This window comes from Chiroxiphia lanceolata, chromosome 25, assembly GCF_009829145.1.
Source record: "Chiroxiphia lanceolata isolate bChiLan1 chromosome 25, bChiLan1.pri, whole genome shotgun sequence".
Taxonomy (NCBI): domain Eukaryota; kingdom Metazoa; phylum Chordata; class Aves; order Passeriformes; family Pipridae; genus Chiroxiphia; species Chiroxiphia lanceolata.
Genome location: NC_045661.1, coordinates 3,037,156 through 3,051,828, shown reverse-complemented (window position 1 = coordinate 3,051,828; position 14,673 = coordinate 3,037,156).

The following is a 14,673-nucleotide window of genomic DNA, read 5'->3' as shown; positions in this document are numbered from 1 at the left end:
GGGCTGCAGGAGAGGAGTAGCGTTTTTAAACCGGGAGGTGGGAGGCAGAGCAAACAATCTCTCCAGCGTCACTCAGAAACTCGTCTGTGATTTTCTCGCCTTTGTTCCATCTCGTGTTAAACATGTTTGTGTCAGGCAAACAACCCACATTAGATGGAATTTCACACCATTCAAAGCATCGGTGTCTCCAGCCTTAATGTGTATTATGTTCAAACATGCAGCGTAATCCATCAAAAACCCCTGCAGACCTTGTGCTTTCCTCCCGATTTATCTGTTTGAAGCCTCCCTCTCCCCACACACACACACACACACACACATGTAGCCATGTTGGTGGGGTTTTTTTATTTATTTGGAAACAGCAGACCAGATTCTCAGGCAGTGTTCTCTATCACAGCTCCACTGGCTCCCTGCCCATGGATTTATCCCGGCAGAGGGGACTTGCTTGTTGCTGGTTGGAGCCTGCGGTTGCGGGATTAACGGGGGGGGTTTATCTCGGAGTCTGGTCCAAACACAACCAAACTGACCAAACCATTCACATCACAGCCTTTGTGGTTGTCTGTGCCTTCCTTCCTCCCTCCCTGGACTCACCTGGAAAAAACCCACAGGATTTTACCAGGAGGTAAATATTTGGAAATGGAGCACAAGGTTTGCGACAACAAGGGGAGGCGGCTCCTGGACGAGCCTGACCCTGCTGCTAGGTGGGTTTTGCCAGCTGTGACAAGGGGCAAAATGAACTCTAAAGGCAAAGAAAGCCTTGGTTTTATTTGCAGAAGTTGATACAGACAGATCTACAAAAAAACAAAATCAAACCCCCTCCCACAGGGAAGAAAATCTGAGCAACCCTGTGCTGAGGAACAGACCTGTCTTCACTGAGAAGGTTCTCCTCGCAAAGGGACCTCCAGTGAATTTTGAGCCCATTTTTTAGTCTATCTGGGGGTTCTGATAGAAACACCAGGAAATATTGTGGCCTGTTTAATTCTGGTTTGCACTGGAGCCTTCATTTTTTTCCTTCAAACTTGTTGGTTTTTAAGCCAACCTTCCCATCTCAGTTTGTTTTCTGGCAGTGCACATCTTCATCCATCACCACTTAGTGCTTACTATTTTAGTGTATAAACATGGCAATTTCTGCAAATCAGAAAGCAAACCCATCAACATCTGAAGTGGAAGGGAAATTTTGAGCTTCTGATCATTAAAGAATTTGGAAATGTAGGAAAAAAACCTCCTTCCCTTTCCCTTAGTGCAAAGCTTCCAAATAAAATCCTCAGATCAACGGGTACAGATGAGTGGTGGGATGTTCATGTGCCCCTCCCAGGTGTGATAACAGTAATGATCATTAAGTTTTCTAATTTCCACATTGATCCTACAGACCAGGTTAATAAGCAGCAATTTTTTCTAACCTCTTTGTGTGGAGGAAAGGGTGGTTGGGCACTGAACAGGCTCCCCAGGGTGATGGTCACAGCCTTGAGCCTACCAGAGCTCAAGGAGTGTTTGGACAACGCCCTCGGGCACATGGTGGGATTTTGGGGGGTCCTGTGCAGGGCCAGGAGTTGGGCTGGTGATCCTTGTGGATCCCTTCCCAGGATTATTGTGTAATTCTATGAAAGGAGTCACAACTCTGAGACGCTGATGTTTCATGACTCTGCTGGAGCAGTGACATTTTTGCATGACCAACCATGTCCTATTCACTGGAGACGTCCCAAAACCTCCCCTTGCAAAGAGGGGGCCTGGCTGCACAGCTCCCTGCCCTCCTCTTTTCCATAGGTGGATGCACACACGCTTAATTGGCCTCCAAATGTCAGGAGCAGCTCGCACAAACCTTCGTTAGTCTTTCGGCGACATTCCCGTGAACGGGAAGGAGCAGAAGGGGCGTCGGGGGAGGAAGGGCTTTGTTGGCCTTGCCATGTGTGTGGGAGATGGTGCTTTGTGCTCCAGGGCCAGCTGTCTGCTCCCCTCCTTCCTCACAACTTCCTTCACGCCTCTCCGCGGGCTCTTGCCAGACTCGCTCTGCGCGGGGAGACGTGTTTGTCCTGGTGCTCCATATGCTCCTGCTTTCATCCCGGAGCTGCTGCCGGCTCACAGGCACCCAGGAGCCCACTGGGATGCAGGGACCCACTGGTTTGTACCCAGCACAGTGCACAGGACCATCACCCTTGGGTGTAATGGGAGGTCCGAGTGGGAGATGTTTCCATGAGGGATCGATGGCTCCGTGAGGGATCGATGGCTCCGCTCCAACGCCGCCGTGTTCCAGCAGCAGATATCCCCCCTCTCACACCAGCCCCGAGGCTGCATCCCATGGAATCACAGAGTCATGGGAAAGGCCTCCAAGATCATCGAGTCCAACCTTTGAACAGATCCCACCAGGGCCACTGAACCACAACACTAAACCATGTCTGCTTGTTCTCCGAACACCTCCAGGGATGGTGACACCACCCCCTGTTCCAATGCCTGACCACTCTTCCAGTGAGGAAATCTTTCCTAATCTGGACTGCTCCTGCTGATTTTTAGCAATCTAGTTAGGCAAATATCTGCCAAAAATAATTTAGACACACCAGCCCTTGTTTTGGGGAAAAAAATAATAGCCTTGTTTTCTCCAAACCATTTCCAGGCAAGGACTCCCCAAAGCAGGGCTTGTCCACAGACTGGCAGAGGAGGTGCTCCAGGTGTGTCATGAGTGAGGGAGACACTGGCACAGGTTGCCCAGAGAAGCTGTGGTTGCCCCTGGATCCCTGGAAGTGTCCAAGGCCAGGTTGGATAAACTTGGAGCAACCTGGGCTAGTGGAAGGTGTCCCTGCCCATGGCATGGGGTGGCACTGGATGATCTTTAAGGTCCCTTCCAACCCCAACCCTTCTGCAGTTCTGTGACTCTCTGACTCTCCTGCACCTTCCACTGATTTGGTGGATCAGGGTAGAAAACCTGCCACTGTGGCTTTAGCCTATTTTAGTTTCTAAGCTCAAAAACTTCTATTACATATTTTAATGTGTGTGATTTAGGAAAATATGGTCCACTCCATCTGCTTTGCATTAATTTGAATGACTGATTCGAAATACAGGTTGAGATATTACAGCTCCTAATAATTTCTCCACATGGCTAGCTCTTAACAGACTGAGAGAAAATTGGGAATAAGGCTTTTTATCAACTTTCACAGGCAAGCTTTGCCATAATCCTTTTATTTCATCGAGAAATGTGTTTGTTTGCAGCCATTTTATTTGTTTAACAATTTCCCTCTTTTTCTTAATCTTTTGGGTAATTATTTCATATTCGGTAAATATTTAAACTAATTTAATTCTTCATCAAAATTATTTTATTTCGCTGTTTTTAAGAGTTTTTTTTCCAGTGAGTTTCAGTTACTTTCCAAGCACCTCGGCCTGGTAGCCCATTGATTGCTTTTGGTGTTGCCCAGAAGGCTCAGTTGACATTCAAGCCCCAAAATTATAGATAATTTTCTCTAATTTTCCCCAGTGCATTGTTTCTCCTTGACCTGCTTTTACAGACCAGTTTGGCCACCGACTTCTTGGCCTCTGATGTGAACACTGACAATGACAACATCATTCCAAGCAGTGCCTGAATATCAGTTCTGGTTAAAATCACCACTTTATTATTAAAAAAAAAAAAAAAAAAAAAAAAAAAGAAGGAGAAAAGCAGGGGAACAGTGACTTTGACCTTCTCTAACCCACTGATTATTGATTTTTCAAAAGTGCAGGTGCTTAAAGTTACTATTATCAGGTCATTGTTATAATTTAAGGAGCCTGGTGGCAGTTGCTGTGGAGTCACAGGAGTGTCCCAAAGCACCATGGTGGAGCCAAAAAATCAGGAAATCTGGATTAGGAGGTGATGCTGCTTCAGTGCTGCTTATTGGGGGGGGGGGGGGGGGAATATTTGTCTTTCTGCTAAGTCCAGCTCAGGGAGTGCTTTCTTTGCAGAGCTGAGCCTAAAATAAGAGAGGGCTCTGAGGAGTGATGAGGGAGAGCTCAGTCTGTGAGCAAGGGGGTGTTTTCCAACCTCAGTGATTTTATTTCCTGCACTGTGGCAGCCAGCACAGCTGGGATGGAGCCTCCAAGGGCTCAATTTTGTGGCTGAAGGCCTTCCCCTTGCTGCAGAAGGTGTGGGACTCTACTCCTCCAACCTTCCCTGGTGGTTTTGTTGGGGGAAAAGGTTTGAGAAGTGACACAGCTTTTACCCCAGCATCTCTGAGAGGTGGAATAATGCAGAACCTGAAGCAAATGGGGGGGACTGTTGTGTCTCCAGGTGGCACAAAGGGACTGAATGCCACGTGTGCCCTTCCCAAAGGGTGATGTGGGCTCACAGAAAAAGGGAACAGGGAGAATGTGAGTGTGTTCCCTTCCAGTTGTGCACTGCTGGCTCTGTGGAGCTGCTGCTGGAGCCTGTCAAACCCGGGGGTCTCAGGCTACTGCTCTGATGGATCACCCCATAAACTGCCCTACCCTCCTCAGAAGGTTCTCCAGGCTGGTTTAGCTTTGCTGCAGGGATGTATCCATTAATATCAGAGCCAGAGCACTGGAATCGTTGTGTGAGTGACAAAGATGTTCAGAAATCATGATGCTGTATAAAATGCAGTTGTCTTCCATAATTCATCTTCAATTTGACTTTGAAAAGTTGGCTGGAGAGAGATAAATAGAAATAGAAAGGAGGAAAGAGCGCGACATCCAGATCCAGCTGGGTGACCCTACAGAGGTGATAAATGTAATTCTGCTGGAAATACAGATTAGGTGTCCGTAGGGCATTCTCAGGAAGAGAATGAGGGGCTAAAAATAGCACAGAAACTCTTCTCAGGAGGGATTTCTTAATGGAAAGGGTGGTCAGGCTTTGGAAGAGTGGTGGACTCCCCATCCTTGGAGATGTCCAAGGAAGGACTGGACGTGGCACTCAGTGCTCTGGGCTGGGGGACAAGGTGGGCATCAGGCACAGGGTGGACACTTGGAGGTCTTTTCCAGCCTCTGTGATTTTGGGATTTGTCTTTGGAGGTAAGAAAATACAGAAGGTCCATCCAGCCAATGTCACACTTGGCATTAGAACTGGGGATTCCTCCTGCTGTGTTTAATCCAAGTCTGTCCTTTGAGGTGTTGTGTGGCACAGGGAGCTCAGCTCCCCATCCCCTCCCTGCTCTGAGCCCTCCAGTGCAGGAGTGAACAGTGACCTGACTCCTACAAAACCTGTTGCCTCCTGAATTTTGTGCAGAATCTGGAAGGACAGTGGCATCCTCATAATATCTCTTTTCTGCCACTGTTTTAGAAAACATCTGCCTATGCAAATATTCCACAGGCAGTTTGGGATCTCTCAGGATGAGTGATGCTCTCTAAAATATGATTATCTTTTAGTAATACCTCACCAACTCATACTGCAGCGTGATTTTTAACTTCCTTCAAGTTCTGTATCTAAGAAAATAAGCTGAATACTGAGTAGGGAAAGATATGTTTCATTAACAACTACATTGACATCGCATATATATCTTCTAATTGCTCCTCTAAAGGTGAAATCAATAGCTGTGCTTGCACAAGGGCTGAGACATTTCTAAAAAATCCCACATCCAATTTTTATTCGAGATGAATGTTTCTGAGAATTGGAAAGCTACTGTTTGCATGAGTGATCTGCCTGATTTGCTGCATATTACTCATAAATCTGGGCAGGAAAAAAAAAAAAGTTATGTTTAACTCCTCTCTTACAAAAACATGGGCATTAGATTAGTGAAAGAAGGCAAACATAACAGATGAAAGCTATTAGAGCTGGCTTGGGTTCTGCTGATTTCATTCCTTGAATATTTCCAGTCTACCAGCTTAGAGAATCCATCTATTTCTGACCTCGACCTTTCAGACAATATTTATTATATTTGGGTGGGGGGGAAAAACAGAACACATTGAAAAACAAATCAAGGGGAGAAACAAGATATCTGCACACATGTTTAGTAAACAGTGAGCTCCCTCTCATTTGGGGTGGCATATTCCAAATTTGTTAAGACAGCAAAGCTTTAACAAGGTCAGCACAAGCCTGTGAAAAACAGCTCTGAGGTGATTTGGAATCACCCAGAATTTGTTGTTGCAACCTGACTGGGAAGTTTCCTTGGAGGTGGCTGATAGGGAAGAAATGAAAACCTGTGATTCTCCAAAGCCTAGCGATGAAACCAGTGGACAAGAGATCCTTGTAGGGTAAAGCTGCTCAGCTCAGGGTCCTGAAAGGGGAATGGGCTTGAAGGTGCAGGGTGAGGGTGCATTAAACCAGCAGTATTTGCAGTACTGGGCAAAGCTGTAGTTCTTAAACTTCAATTACCCCAAACTCTGCACAGTCATTTAAAGTGTCCCTGTGAGACGGTGCCAAGTTGTGACGGGGAGTGGAAATGCCAACGCAAAGGTCGGGGCAGTGGAGTCTGTGGTGTAATTAGTTTTCAGGTGAATTTAAAGCTGAGTAGCCATTTAACCTCCTCTCTACAGAGAAAGTAGGGATGTGGACTATGAAGCACAAGACTGGATAAAAATAAGGTGGTGTCTGGTTGCAGACTCCTGGTCTGGAGATGCAGTGCAGGAGCAGGCTCAGATCTGCTGACCCAGCTGCATCAGAGGTGACCTCTGTCAAGCCCACGCTGTCAATTGTTCATTTTGTACGTTTTTGTTGCCTGAAACCTCTCATTTCAGCGCTTGCATAAATACTGTTGCTGCTTTCCAAGACCTTGGGGCTTCTATTTCTGTAGATGTGATTGCTGATAAATGTCAGTGTTTCTTGCGTCGTGCAAACGCTCCAGCACGTCCTGTTCCAGCTTTTCAACGGCAAGGTCAGGGCAAGATGACAAAAGGAATATGTTCAGTAATGCCATTAAATGAAGGCTGGAGTTGCAATGAACAGGGGAACGACAACTGCTGAGCCAGAAGATGGAGAGGCAAAGAGTTGCTGGTGTTTCCACGTGTTTGTGAGGCAGAAATATCACATTTTGAGTTTGTTGTGACAGGTCTGTGTTTCTCCATCTCCTGCTGGATGTCTCATCACAGGAGGAGGAATCAAGTGAAGCCGTAGTTATTCTTTCCAGCCATCCAGTTCAGGTGTCACAACTCTGATCCTTTGCCACCAGCTCTGGTGACACTTTTAGCACAGATGGCTCCAAAACACCTTTTCCTTGCTCTCCTCTCCTCTGAGAACTGCTGGGGTTAACTTAGGAGACAATAAAGGAGGTCTGAGGTGGCTGAACTTTATGCCAGGGAGGTGGCACTGGCCTGGTTTGTGTTCAGGGGATCATTTCTGAAGCAATATGTGCCTTCCCTGGTTACACCTAAGGGGATGAAGGCGTTGAACAGAAGGAAGTTGTGGAATCTGGGAACTCCAGTTACACCCCTCTAACTGGGACTGAATTCTGGCCAAGGGGATGTGGAGTGACTCCTTCTGTGACCAGAGCTGTCCGATCCACCTGGTTGGCAAAGTTTCCCATTGCACAAGGCTGTGTCAGCACTGAGTCTGATCAGATCCTCCCTGGAGGAGTGTCCTGTGTGTTCTGGGTGTTGAGACCTTCTCATTGCACACCCCAACCCCCTCCTGGGTGAGGGATGTCCCAGAGTCATTTATCAATTGCATCTACAAGTCTAGGAAAAGATTTATTTTTTTAATGTAGCCACAATGTCTGAGATAAAATGACCAGATTGCTGTAATTCCTTCAGCTCTGGGGAAGTTGATCATGGAGGAGACTGGGAGGGTGTCCTGCTCAGAGAAGGCACAGCAGACAGGAAATTTGTGCTACAAAATGACTGCTGCCAAACCAAGAATTAAATCAGTGGTGTTGGTGCTGCTTTTCTACACATTTCTCCATGCCTTGAAAATTCGGAGTAGACTCTCCTTGGTGTTGGTGGGGAAATACTGTCCCTGTGACAGTCTCCATTTAGCCACAGTCAGTTGAGACCTTTGCTCTTCCTTTAACCACATCTGCCAAATTAAATTCCCTGCACTGACACTGTGGCTTTCAAAAGCTCCGAATCAATTCTTCAATCACTCCACATTCTTAGCTGTGATTAAAAACATGTGTCCTCTAATTAAGCTAACGAGAAATTGTTAATTGGCACAAAGCCCCCCTCCGAGCGTGCTCGTTAACGTCACCATTTTGACAGGAGGAGGAATGGAAATGAAGGGCAGACGGCCTTGCCAGGATTTGGGGTTGGATTTGGGGTGAAGGCTTTGTGTGGGCAGTGGCAGCTGTTGGTGTGAGGGCAGGAGGTGGTGGGACAGGGCTGGCAGTGGATGCTGAGCTGCTGGTGATCTTTTCTTGTCAAAACTCTGCTCTGAATCCTGAAGGGAGATGAAAGAGTTAAGGATTGGGTCCCCATTGTTCCAGCTTCACTTAATTTTAGGCACGAGAGAAAGGCAGAGCCAAGAGCTGCTTGTGCTCCGAGAAGCACCCACTTGGCTTTTCCCAGGGAAAAGGTTAAGTTTTACTTTATCATCACTTGTGTTGGAGGCAGACTCAAAGATTTCTGTGCAGATCAAACCCCTGTCATGGTAACAGCTCTGCACACGCCTGGGGACTGACATTCCCTTGAGGAAGAGCCTGCAGTCGCTGAGCTCCCGGAAAGTTCGGGAGACGCTTTTCTTCATCCGTGTTTTTCCCAGAGAAGACTGGGCCTTGTCACCAGAGTCTGCAAACCCTGTGCTAAATTAGATTCTTTTTTGACATAAACGAAGCTTTTGAACGTGACAAGTTTCAAATATTCCCCGTCTCTCTCTCCCTGGCTCGGAGTTTCAGAGTCCTGCTGGAAACGCTGTTCTTGCGGATAACGGCAAACCTGCTGCCAGGACGTGGCTCGAGCAAGGCAGGGATATAAAGGGCTGGAGACACACCAAAGAGGCCAAAACAAAGCCAAAAAGGGCCACTGCAACACGGTGAGAGGCAGCCACGGGTTGTCCTGTGGGGTCAGCCAGGGAATCACTTGGGTTTGTGGGAATTGGGATCCAGGAGGGAGAGTTGACACCACGAGTAGGGCAGGGATGAATTCCCTCAGTGGGAAGGCAGGAAGGGGCTGTGCTGGTGGCTCGTTTGCTTTTCCCTTCTTCTTATGTTTTTGTTATTCACCAAGTGTCACAGGAAAGCACAAGGTGGGACAGGCATCAGGAATAAACCCACTGGTGCCCACTGCAGGCTGTGGCAGCAGAGGAACCCAGCTGGGGGGTCAGAGCCCCTTCCTCCCTCTTGCTTCCCATCCCAGCAGGGTTAGTGCACAGCTGGCAGGTACACGTGGTTTTCAGCAAGGCCTGAAGCCCCCTTTTCCTAATCCTCTGAGCCCAGAGGGACACACAAAGAGTTAATGGTGATGTCTGGCTGCAGAGCTCGGCTGGCTGGGCTGATGGAGGAATCCCAGTCCTGGCACGGCGCTCGTGCCATCTGCAGCCGCGCCAGTGATATTTCCCTTCCTCATTCCTCTTCCCTGCGTGCTCAGCTGAGGTATTCCTGTTCCAAGCTCGTGCTCTTGCCCAGTGCAGTACCCAGGCTGTGTAGCAGCAGTAGTTGCCTCTGCTAAATGAATGTTTGCTAATAATGCCTTTCCGTCTGGATGCTCATCGCAGCCGCGAAGCGGATTTGTCGTTCCTTCCATCCCATTTTCCATCCCCACATAAATAACAGACAGATTGGAGCCCACACTGTCCTGTGAATTGGCAGTTGCTATTTTGACCACGCTGCCTTTTATTGAGGGATAATAAAGTATGCTCTTTTAAGATCCTACCCTGCCACGGGTGAAGCCCAAACCACGGATCGGGAGCGTGGCAGCAGCTGTGGAATTTAAGCACCTCACATCCCTGGCCTGGGTCTGCTCTATCAGGCTGCAGGAGGAGATGAAACAACATGAAAGCACGTTGCTTTTATCAATTGCTTGTATCCTGGTACTCAGGTTGAAGCCTTCCTGTGAAAATCTATCCCTTTCATGCCAGATGCAATCACCTGTTTCTCTCCGTGGCTGGATGCACAAACTTCAAAAGTCCAAACTTGCTCTGCTCTCAGATCTGTTGGTGGCTGCAAAGGTACCATTTTGATTATTCCTGCCCAGCTGAGCAGGGCACAAATCCTGAGGTGCTGAAAGGAGAGTGGCTTGAGTAAACGTGGTCTTAGTGCTTGTGAGCTAATCCTATTTTTAGCATTTATGCTCTTATCCAAAGTATATGAAATATTGCAAATGCTGTAATCCATGTGCTTTTCTGTGCACCTGATTCCCAGGGTCACACGGGTGTGTCCGTGCTTGGGAGATGAAAGGCCTCAAGCAGGGCCATTAAAGGTTATTTATTGGGCTTTCATTGCTTCATTCTTGTGCCCACTGCCTGCAGATCGCTTGGGTTTCAAACTTGTAGGGTCAGAACTCCAACTTTGCCTCCCAGGTCGTGTTGTGGGAGCTGCAGGTCACTCCCAACCCCCAGAGGCTGAAGGTGGGAGGTGTCCCACCCTCACTGCAGTGATGCAAGGAGGAGACCAGGCTGTGAAACCACGTCATGTCTGAGAGCTCCCCTCAATCCTGAGCTCTGCAGGGAATGGGAAATAGTGTTTGAGATGGTTTTAATGCATTATCTAACCTACAGCTCTGAGCAGTGCTGATCTGAGAGCCCACATCCTTGTTCTGCCTGCTGGCTGCACCCAGCTGGAAACGTATCTCAAACCCTGCACCGCTGACAGACTTGTCAGCAAATCTACTCTGTTCTGTCTGGCTTGATAAGGATGCCACTCTATGGATCACTCAAGGAGAGGTGTCTCACAGACAGAGAAAAGCTCGTATTTCTGTTCACTGAGGTGTTGCTGACACAGTTTAGCACGTGGGATCCAGCTCGTTTGGAATTCAGCGCCGACTTCATCCGCATCATAAAGTGAATCCTGTTTTACAATTCCCTTGAACCTTCCCTAAATGATGGCATCTGCAAACAAGCAGCCTGGTTTTATGTGCTGCAATTGTGCTGCTGAAATTAATTCTTAACCGTGTAATCCGGGATATCAGTCAGACACACCTGAACAGAGGGGCTGCAGTGGTTGGGGACTGGAAAAAATCAGTTTAATGTGAGGTTGCTCCTGGCTTGAGCCAAGACCAAGGTGCCTGTGCAGCTCATCCCTGACCTCCCTCGCTTCTGAACTCCCAAATCTTCGGATACAGGATGGATGTAACACAGGCAAGCATTATAAATAAAGTGGAAGGGAAGTTTGGCCCTGGAAAAAATCGTGTGAACTGAGTCAGGATTTGAGGTTTTCTAGGGAATATCTACTTGTAAAAAATCTAACCTTTCTTAGAAAAGACAGAAATCACTTATAACAAAATCTATTATAGAATTTGAAAAAAAAAAATAAAAATAAACCAAACATAAATAACTATGTATTGCTGGGAGCAGGAATTCAAAGTAAGTTCTTCCACAGCTCGAAGAATCTCTGTTGTTTGGGTGGTAGAAACTTTGTGGGGTTATTTATTATTTTATTTTTCCCTCCCTGATGGATTTTTGGGACATTTCAGGCCACTCTGATGCAGAATGGGGAAACTGGTGTGTTATTTCCTAAATGCACAGGAGAACACTTTCTGCCCAGCTCCTCTCAGGAGAGTTGTAGCAGGGATCACCTGTGGAAACCTCACTGTTCCTTAGGGTTTTTTCAGGGAATCAGAATCCCAGAATGGTTTGGATTGGGAGGAGCCTTAAATCTCATCTTGTGTCATGGGCAGGGACACCTTCCACTGCTCTCACTGGGGATTTAAATTGCTCTGGCCTGTGCAAGTCTGATTTTTCAACTTGGGTGCCTGACTTGCTCATGTAGTACTAATCTCTGCCTAAATATCTTATATCTAACACTGCCATTTCTCTGGCAGGTGAGCTTGGCCTAAAAAGCAGGTGCAGACACACATGTGGAGATTTACAGCATGTCCGATTTGTCAGTCAGCTTAAAACTGCCAACATTTTAATAATTCAGAGAAAAAGGGGGTTTGGGGGCGACACCATCCCAGTCACAAGATCACAAGCAGCAGCTGGGCAGCGATTGCTGACCTGGGGTTGAATAAATGCCAGAGAATTTCAGCTGAAGGTTGGACCTCTGGTACAGGTGTCACACATCCCCTCCAATGAATTCTTCCTGAGTTGTTTGCTGGGACTTGCAGCTCAGGCAAGAGATGTGAAAAAGCAGCCTTTATACAGAGACAAAGCGAAACACTTTCATGCTAATAGTTTGTTTTAAAATTAGTTTTACATCTCATCCATTATGAAACGTGGAAGGCAACGCTCTGTGGCTGCCTCTGAGATCCAGGCAAGGCAGAGTGTGCCACAACAAAGCCCTGCTTTCCATAATTTTCAATCAGAGGGGGAAGAGTTGCTTCTTTTTCTGCTTTCAAAGCCTTCCAGGATGCCGAGAGCATCCTGACAGAGCTGCACAGCACAGCAGCACAAAGGGAGGCTGCAGGTAGTTGGGGAGACTTTTCCTCCTGCTTTTCATCTTTCAAATGTTTGCTGGTAGGAATCCCAGCAAGGCTAAAAAAAAATCCAGCAGAACAACAGGGGCTTTGCAGCAAAGAGTTCTCTTATAAACAGCACCTGATCACGATTCAATAAAGGTGGAGACACCGACAAAACAGTAGGAATTAAGTGAGATTTTGCTGTAGTAAAAGCATGAATTTGTGACTGATATATTGATTAGTTTGCTCATTTATTCATGTGATGGACAACCAGGAGGCAGATGCCTTTTTTTAGGGGATATAAAGCCCTGTCAGCTCCCAGCAGCAGCAGCTGGGAACCCAGTTAGGAAGTTTCAAAGAGAAACTGGTGTGATTCATTCTTCTGTGACCAATGGATTGAGTGCAATTATTCCAAAATTATATCTGCATTTTCATCTGCTTTCTTTGAAAACAAATGGAACTCAAAAAAAAAGAGAAGAGGCAGCTCATTGAATGATTGTGAAGTGAGAAAAGTGTCTCTTGTTACTGCAACTCATCCCTGATTGCACATTTGTTCTGTTCTGAGGAATTTGGGAAGACTGGGATGAACATTCCCCATCCCTGGAAGTGTCCAAGGCCAGGTTGGACAAAGCTGGGAGCAACCTGGGCTAGTGGAAGGTGTCTCTGCCCATGGCAGGGGTGGAATGAGATGAGCTTTAAGGTCCCTTCCAACCCAAACCACTCTGGGATTCTCTGAAATTCTTCTCTGAAGACTTAGGTCAATTCTTTTAAAGTCTCAGTGCTTAAAGCACACCTCGATAAATAATAAATCATGTAATGACTGATTAGTTTTTGTATCACAGAAATAACTTCAGTGCAAGCCTGAAAATAATCTTAAGAGCTGAAAAATCGGGGGGGGGGGGGGGGGTGAACATCATCACTCTTTGTATTTGGTACTGACAAAAAATAGTGCCATAGTGGGCTTCATAGACTGCTGGTCTTGGTCTTCAACTCAGTGACTTTGGTGAACAAGTGGAGTAAATTTCAGTAAATATTTAAATATTCAGTACTGGAAATAAAAGTGAAAACAAACAAACCAAATGAAACACCCCCAACAAAACAACGAAGCAAAACAAACAAACAAAAAAAAACCAACAAAAAATACCCAACAGGAGATCTCAGTAATCGTATTTTGAATAACTCTGGGCTCCCTCCTGGTTTCTGATCCTTTGGGAAAGGTGGTCTGAGGGAACTGAGGAAAGAACCCCAACCTTGTATTTACAGGAGCACAAAAAACCTTTTGTCAAACTTTGGGATAAAAGCTGTCACTGCCCTGAATAATTTCCAGGAAGGATGGACAGAGCCTGGGAAGGGAGCAGGGACTTGTCCAGTGCTCAGCAGGGCTGGGAAGGGGACTCACATCTCACAGCTGGGGCCACTTCCTTGGAAAGGCAGGACATGCTGCTCCCGGGAATGGGAACAGTGTTTGGCTCAGGAACCCACAGCAGTGGTGCTGCTGGCTGTTATTTGGGTTTTTCCCCCAGGAGGAGGCAGATTCCAGTCCTTTCAGGTCACCATTTTCCATGCCTTGGATGTGAACTCCGAGTCCTTCATCTGATCTCACCCTTTTCCTCCCTGTTTGCTGCTCTTGTGCCTTCTCAGCAGAACCAGCTGATTTTTGCACGAAGACTCAACGCTCCTGGATGATTTGTTTGCAATCCACCTAAACCTTTGTGTTTGCCACCCATCCTGCACTCCCAGTCCCAGGACTGGCCTGCAGGGATGAGCCAGTTTAGTGAGCTTTGTCTCTGTGCAGGGATTGCAAATGAAGAGAGTGCAGGCTGATTTTCATGCAAACTATGTGATTAAACACACACACACACACACAAAATAGATAAATTAGACATCACTCCACTTTCATCTTCCCTCATCCGTGCAGACAAACTCCAACCAGATTTATCTTTGCAGTTTCAAAATGTCTGAATAGCTCTGGCTTTTGTCTTAGGATGATCAAATGGTTTGAGTGGGAAGGGACCTTAAAACTCAGCTGATTCCATGGGCAGGGACACCTCCCACTTATCCCAGGTTGCTCCAAGCCCCATCCAACCTGGCCTTGGGCACTTCCAGGGATGGGGCAGCCACAGCTTCTCTGGGCAACCTGTGCCAGGGCCTCCCCACCCTCACAATTTCTTCCCAATATCCCATCTAAATCTACCCTCCTTCAGCTTGAATTCAACCTCTCTGGGCACCACCTTCTCATATCTTGATCCAAAACACTGAAACGTGAGCAGGAAAAGCCCAATT